Here is a 7,716-nt window from a genome sequence, read left to right as displayed (position 1 = left end):
CTCTTTAGGCTTTTATGTCCTTTAAAAAATCTTTTTCGTAAAGTTATACCTTCATTTTACTTACTATATGTTTTGACACAAGCTTTTTTCAGCTTTGTAAGACGTTATATGTTGTAAAAGTCCCACTCCGATCATCTTTTGATCGTCATTAAAAAGGGTTCCCAGTGATTTTTTTTTTGATGATGTTTATGCCGTTTTCAGCCAAATCAAAAACCTGTGCTGTTTTTTCAGACATAGTTTGTGCAGAGCAGCAGGATTTCGTTAGAAATTCCCCTTTGAGTTGTGGGTGGGACTGTTGGCATGGAGCTACCCCGCCCCCTTTCCCCATCCCCAACATGTTTTCAACGTCACAAATACTCTCTTTTTCCAGCACCTTTTTTTTCATCTGCTTCTGATTCACAACGATTTGAATAAAGAAATTTCTCAGAAATACAATTCCAAGCTTAATTTTCTTAATATGTCTTTCGTCATCAGAAATATGCCAAGGCCAAGTCAAAGTCAGCTTTATTGTCAAATATGCTGCATACACATGACACAGTGCCAGCAGCTTAAAAAATAATGAAATAAAATAAAATGGAAATCTAAATAGTGCAGCAGAGCAATACGATGGTTAAAGTGACAGTTTAAAGTGACAACAGTGCCAAAAACAGTAATTAGATGAGTCGGTGATGGCAGTCTTTGGTGAAGATGATGTTCTGTTCATTGGGAGTGTGATCACATGGCTTCATTTCAGTCTCTGTCCAACAGGCCTAACTCTTCTGTCCTGAATAGAAGACACAGGCGTGGTTCTTTTCTTCCAAATGGCTGCTAAAACTGTTAACTTCTCAAATACATCTGCTTTTCAGGCTGTTCATTCTGTGCTTTTCTATTATGTAAGCATGACAGAGCCGTGGAAGGGCTTTTGCCACAGACGGGATGAAAACATCCATCTGTCCTTCCATCCCGCTCCATGTGTTGCTTCCTGGAGCTGAGATCAGCACAGGTTTCTGCCCATCCCGCCCCACGGCTCTGACCTTTGCACCACACAGCGGATGAGGAAGTGTCAGCTGGAACCGGCCCGATCGGGTCAGGCCTCCGTCCCGGCATCCCTGGTTCCCGGCTGCTGGGTAAACTCCTGGTTCCTCACTGTATCGAACGCTCCACATGTGTTTCCTGTTGTTTTTCAGACCAGCAGCGGTACAGCGGCCCCTGCAGCAGAGCAGGACCCTTTTCCTGAGCCTTTGTTTGGCCTGGCCCCTGGGAATGACTTAAATTTAGCTGCGTTTAACTTACCCCCCCCCACACACACATACACTCACTCTGTATGCGCCACAGACAGAGCAAAGCAATCTGGTAATGTCTGCTCTCTGTTTCCTCCCCTGGAGCTTTTTTTTTTTTTTTTTGCTCCATGTTTACCTTTTATGTGCAAATGTATAAGCAGAGAGACAAGGATCAGGTCTCCACACAGCTCTGAGGAAGATGGAAGAGTGATTAAATACAGATGATTCTTGTCAGACATTTGACTTGGCGTTTACATTCATACTCGCAGCTGATTTGGTTGCAGATCCTCTCCAGAAGTGGAGCTTCACCGTCCACATGGAGCTTTTGAAGGATGATGTCAGCACCCAGACAAGAAAACATACAGATATATGCTGTATCTGTGCTTAAAAAAAAAAATAAAAAATGGAGAGACTATAAAGGCATCTGCAGAAAACTAACCGTCACCATTAACTTCAACAAAACATGTTCATGGATCATATTCAGAATCAGTTTGGGATAATATCACTCTTCAACATTTTATTTTCCAGCAACAACACTTATCTCACAAAGAAAAAATGAAGGACTCGGTAACATACTTTTAACAGAAAAAAAAGATTTCTTAGCCTTCATGGGATGATTTTTAACTATTTGATTATAGTGTTTTAGTTCACAGAGTTAATACGATAAAGACTGAAGATTGAACAATGTAACAAACTTTATCAACTGTTGAAAAAATAACTTGAAATGGTTCAAAAATAAAACTATTTTTCATATTTTTCCAGTGGCACTGCAAAAAGAAGCAGTAAAAAAGCACTAATCTTAAGAAGAAAATCACTTGAAAGTAGTAAAATGATGTGTTCATGCACGGATAACTTTGACGTAGCAAGAAATTAGAATAAGAAATCAAATCATTCAAAAAGGGAAATATAAGCAAATAAAGCTGTTAAAATCATTTCAAACTAAATGTTTTTAAGCTCAATAACAAGTATTTTTTTGCCAGTTCTAAGCAAGTGGTTTGTAGTTTTTGAGTTTTTATACCTTATTGTAGTTTATTTTAATTACAGTGACAAAAAGCCAGTGTAATAAGAGGAAATGATACATTTTAGAACAATAGTGAACATAATCAGAATAAGGTTTTAGTACAAGCTGGCCCATTCTCATAAATCCTCATAAAATCTAAAACTAGCACTTATTCTTATAAAATAAATCTATACTTTTGTTTCCAAACCAGTAAATGCTTATTTAACTTGTCAATATTTATTGATCTCTAAAATAACATCATTAAAATTGAACCAAACATTACAGTGAAACTTGACTTTTTTGGGTCTCAAAGCAAAATGGACTTTTGTTGAGAGTTTGGATCAAAAATGATTTTGACTCATTTTAATAATAACTTATTTATTTATTAGATTTATTAGACCAAAAAATATATAATTTGTGCTGATTTTGAGAAAACAATGTAGAGCAAAGACGAATTAAAATAACTTCAAATCTGCTAAAATATCTTGAATGCCTGAAAAACAAAGTTATACATTTTTGTAAGGATCAAACTGTTTTTGTGAATAAGATGTTTACATTCTGAAGTCAAAACTATACTGCAAATCTCATCAAATATTTTTGTCTATTTTTTAAATATACTTTTAAACTTAAAATAAGATGAATCAGGACACAAGCTCTGTTGTGGAACTTAGAATAGAACATATCTGGGGAAACGTGCATAAATATACCTACAGATGATATACAACTTTTTTTTTAATAATACAAGTTTATCATAAAACATATTTCCAATCATCAGAGCTATATACCTAAACACAGTTGTTTTTTGCTACTTTGAAGATTTATTTATCACAACCTATTTTATGAAATGTAAAGACGAATTCTACTTGTTAATTGGCAGATTTTTTTCACTTATAAAAAGGGAAAAACAGTTGTAATCTATATTTTTTTATACTTTTTTTCTAGAAGGACATTTCTACCAGTGTACAAATTTGTCTTTGCCTCAATATTCTTACATAAATTTCCTCTAAATTCAAAAACTTTCATGTCTTTCTTGGATGGTGTCCAGCTTTATTAATCCAAACCAGCAGAGGTGAATCTGGCTGTGTTTCCAGCATCGACTCATGGAAATTCTCCTTCTATTTCGGTCTTTGAGTGAGACCAGGCTGTTTGTGTAAGCTCAGATTTTTCTGTAAAACTCGAGAGTGCATTAAGATTTAACTAGAAGCAGCAGGGAAGATCGTCTCACCCTCCGGGTCTCACTCCTCTGCTGGGACTCCAAAGGTTTGTTTTTGTGGACCTTCCTAATTGAAAAGACACCAAAAGTTGAACCGCCACCCCCGCACGCTAAAGCAGAACATGCCTCTCCTCTCACATTTCGAGGCCCCTCTGTTGCCCCCCAAATGTTTTCGATCAAGAAACCGTCTCGCTAATTTACAGTGTGGTGAGAAAAAACTGTCGGCTCAGCAGTTCCTTCTTTTCTGTCTGATCTGACCCCCCCTCCCCCTCCTCCATCCTGTCGACCGCCTTCGCCACCTTCTCCTCCCTGGTCCCCTCTCCTCCTCCTCCTCTCTCCTGACACAGCAGTCTTGTGCCAGCGTGTGACATCACAGCACTTATCCCAGAAAATGGAGAGGATTCCCAGCAGCAATTGGAGGGGGGGGCTGGAATGGCTTCCATATGGGGTGCACACCACCTCTCCCCCTTAATTCATGAGGGGATTAACAAGCTTGATGGTAGGACAAGAAGCAAAGGAAGAAACAGGAGATTTGGCAGTTTATCTTCCCGAGTGAAACACAAGAAAGAGCTTTCATCTTTAGCTGGTGCGCGGTGCCTTCCCACAGCCCAACCCGTTCTCCCAAATCCATCATTTTATTGTCCCGGTGTGGACAGGAAAGAATGCTCATCAGGCCTGAGCGTCCCTCATCCAGTGATTGAGGAAACGGTAACTGGATCTCTGTGTTGGGCCGCCCTCCTTCCAGCCGCCGCAGGTTTGGCTTGGCTGCAGGCCAGCCTGCGGCCTGACACTCCATAGCATGGGAACTTCCTGCCTCCTTTGCCTGGCTGCCTGCAGCTCGCTCTGAAGCAGCGCACAGAGTGAACACCGAAAATTCAACTATTACATGTTGTCTAAATGAAAGGCACAGATTTCATAGCCTCAAAAAAAAAAAGACTTAACAAATCCCATCCTTTTGCAGCAAGGAGAGTTATTTTGCTGCAAAAGACTTTTGCATTCACACGTTCCACAATGCGCAGAATGCAGGTTCTTCAACGCGCTTTTAACGTATTATATATAACATGTTAAGGCTTTTTCTTTCACAGCTCTATTCCGATACTGGATGTGAAAGACTTAGTGTCATAAATATTAATTTGTTTTCCACAATCAGATTATTTACAAATATTTGGAGCTCCCTTAAATAAGGGACTTCATCCATATGACATTACCAAGTTCGAGTCACAGATTTGTCAAAGTTCAACTGGTTTAACTTTCAACGGGTGTTCAATGGCCGCGCACTCTGTACGTAGAGCCCAAAATGGACTTATAAACTTAAGTAGGGATGCGTGAACGTTAGAATTTTAGATGTGGAAGCCCAAGATGCTCGTTCATGCATGCTTACATAAGATGCGTTTCCATTACTTATGACATGGCGCAAGCTGGATTTGCAATAATAAATAAGCTTACTGGAAACACCACAATTCTGAAAAAACTTGCATTAATGGAAAAAAGAAATGTTCGCACTTGGGGGAAGTGGTCTTTGGGGCGTATCAATTGGACACATTTTGCAAAACAGAAACACTTTTTTTTTAATTAAATGCGCTTCTTGGTTGGAGCTGGCTGCCCTGAGCCCCGCACAGCGGGCGCCTCAAGAGGTTCCATGGCGTCACGCAGCTGCTTAAAAGCTGCGTGTTATGTAGGATTGTTGTATCCACAGCTTCTCTGTAAAATCAGCAACTACCATTTCCTAAAATGACTTCATCTGCAGCTCCAACGTGTACGGAGCTCGCCGCTCCGTGCCTGAATAAGAGGCCGAAGTCTCCTTTGACAGATGATGATGAGCGCTAGTGTCGTGGCAGAACTTTGAATGTAACTTGACGTGTTATCAAATAGGGATAAGGGTCCAACTGACATTTATTTTTTTAATACTACTGAACAGGTGTCTACCATGTGTCTTTGTGTCTGGCTCAGTATACAGTCGAGACTGTCAATGGTCTAGCTGTGCTCCAGGCGCATTTCTAGAATTTTCCAAAAACGTTTTGCGGATATGTGTGATGGAAACACAGCTACTGACTTTTCATTGAAAGTGGTTGCATGAACACGTGTTGGTGAGGGCGGTCTGAACGTAGCATTACACCTTAGTCACATGCACCCCTACGGGGGGTTGACCCATATGGCTGCTGTGGGTTTTGGGGTTTTTCAGGCCCGTGGAGGACTCTAGTTGTTAGTAAGATGCGCATACTGGCTCCTTACTGACCACATGCAAATGCTGCACGCACAGGGTGTAGGATGCCTGTAGTATGCCCACACAAACTGCGCTCTGTCTAATTTCCTCATTTCAATGGTCAGGTTTAGGCCTGCACAATAAATCGCAAATGTATCGTTATCGCGATATCAAAAGACTGCAAGAACTGTGATGGTTACTTTAATTTCTGTAAAACTGTAGAGCGCACGTTATCATAAGCCGCAGGCATTACATTTTTAAAGGATAAATCATTTTGTACATACATAAGCCGCACCTGTCTATAAGCCGCATGTGCCCACATTGAAACATTTAGTAGAATGAGGATGTGTATGTGCTGAAGCCGAGCACGTGTGTAAGAAAGAGGAGGGAGCAGAAGAAGGGGAGAATGCGTGCAGCACAAGGGGGAGTGAGAGCGCGCAGCGGAAGTGTGTTGGGGGTGTGCGTTCATGTTTGATATACAGAGTAAAGGGGAACTGTAGTAAAAGAAGGTTTCCCCCAGAAGAACGGTGAATGATTCTTTATTAACCCGCTCTGGAGGCTGTGAGGTTCCAAACAGGGAAGTGAACAACAGAAGGAAGATCCGCCTTTGGTGGAGAGGATTTCCCCTGTATTTTCCAACCACGGTCAGAAAGAAAAAAATAATCCCAGAAAAGGTTCAACACGTGATATATTTACAAAGAAAGATGGTACACAGAAAGAGTTTCCAAAGTTTTAATAATGTACCTGAGCTTTTCTTTCCAAACAGTGCCTTTGACGCGGCAGTAACACGGCAGCAATATGGTAGTAAGAGCACTAACAGGGCTGGTTAAAAAAAAACATCCCGGTAAAAGTCACTGAGAAAAAAAAAAAAGTCACTGAGAGCAGCAGTAACGTGCACGGCACGCACCTCCTGTGCACTGAAAGCATGGAAGTCTTCCTCCTCGGTGTGGGATTGGAATAGCGTCAGATATTCTTGGGCACACTCTCTCAGTCTCTCCTTTGTTGTTGCTGTCATTGTCACTCTCATCCTGAGGTAAATTCTCTCCTGAGCTTGCGCTGTCCTCTCCGTCACGCAGCAGACCAGCTTTTCCAAACCCGTTGGTGATGGTGGATTTTTCCCCCCCATTCTTTTAATGATAGCTTTTAACTTGAAAGCTGCCTCATCTGCATTTCTTCTTGCATTTTCCATGATGAGGGTCTGTTTATGATATTCATTCACAAACCAGGAATTTACATCAAACCTGTCTTTCTCGACACATATTCCCGTATTCCCACTATCTCACTCTTACCCTTTCTACTTGAGCGCCCCTAGCGGTGGTTAGAAAAAATGCATTTAAAAAAAAGAAAAAAATGCATATATTAGCCGCATTATTGAATAAGACGCAGGTTTGAAAGTGTGTGACGGTTCGCCTCCTATTCAGACAAGGGTAATTTGAAGTGCAATTTAAGTTATGATGACTTCTTGGAATTAAACTGTTGCAGTGAAATGGAATTGATGTTTTTGGTTGTTTTGCTATTTCTTTATGTATACAAGTTATATCGTCATATTGATCACTAATATCGCAAATCCAGAGTTTTTCTCACATCGTGGAGCCCTAGTCAGGTTGAATGCATGGAGTGTCCACTTAACACTGAAAAAGCATTAACAGGCTCCTTGGGCCCCTTAACCTCGTTTTTTAAGTGTTTGCTATGACCTGTTGCCTGGAGCATGAGCGTAGAAAGAAGGTGGGCATAAACAATTTGGCTTTACGGGCTCACCCAAGTTTATGACCTCAAAATTTCGTGAGGGCGGCCTACCTGGCCGTACACATTTGACCATTTTTTACCCACAAATACTCTGTATCCACCGTGAGGGCAGTTGTTACTAAGGCATAAAAATCAAGCAGGATTCCTTCAATATTCAGGCTGTGATAAATGGATCCTCAGTCAGTGTAAAAAGTGGTGCACAAATAGAAAAAAGTGTACCTTCAAGATTGTGTTTTTTTTATACCAAGTATTTGAAGATTGCATTCGGGGTCTTCAGAAAGATGGAGAAAGAAAA

General features: G+C 40.7%; 1 long non-coding RNA gene across 1 annotated transcript; it reads right to left on the bottom strand.

Moving 5' to 3' along the window:
- Positions 1-487: 487 nt before the first annotated feature.
- On the bottom strand, positions 488-3,685 carry LOC110016486. The gene is made up of 2 exons (XR_002291785.2): positions 3,485-3,685; positions 488-1,637 (listed from the first exon to the last, which is right to left on the bottom strand). It is a non-coding gene; the product is annotated as an uncharacterized LOC110016486 (long non-coding RNA).
- Positions 3,686-7,716: the final 4,031 nt, after the last annotated feature.

This window comes from Oryzias latipes, chromosome 15, assembly GCF_002234675.1.
Source record: "Oryzias latipes chromosome 15, ASM223467v1".
NCBI lineage: Eukaryota > Metazoa > Chordata > Actinopteri > Beloniformes > Adrianichthyidae > Oryzias > Oryzias latipes.
The sequence above is the reverse complement of the archived record's forward strand: the minus strand, read 5'-3'. Positions and strand labels throughout refer to the sequence as shown.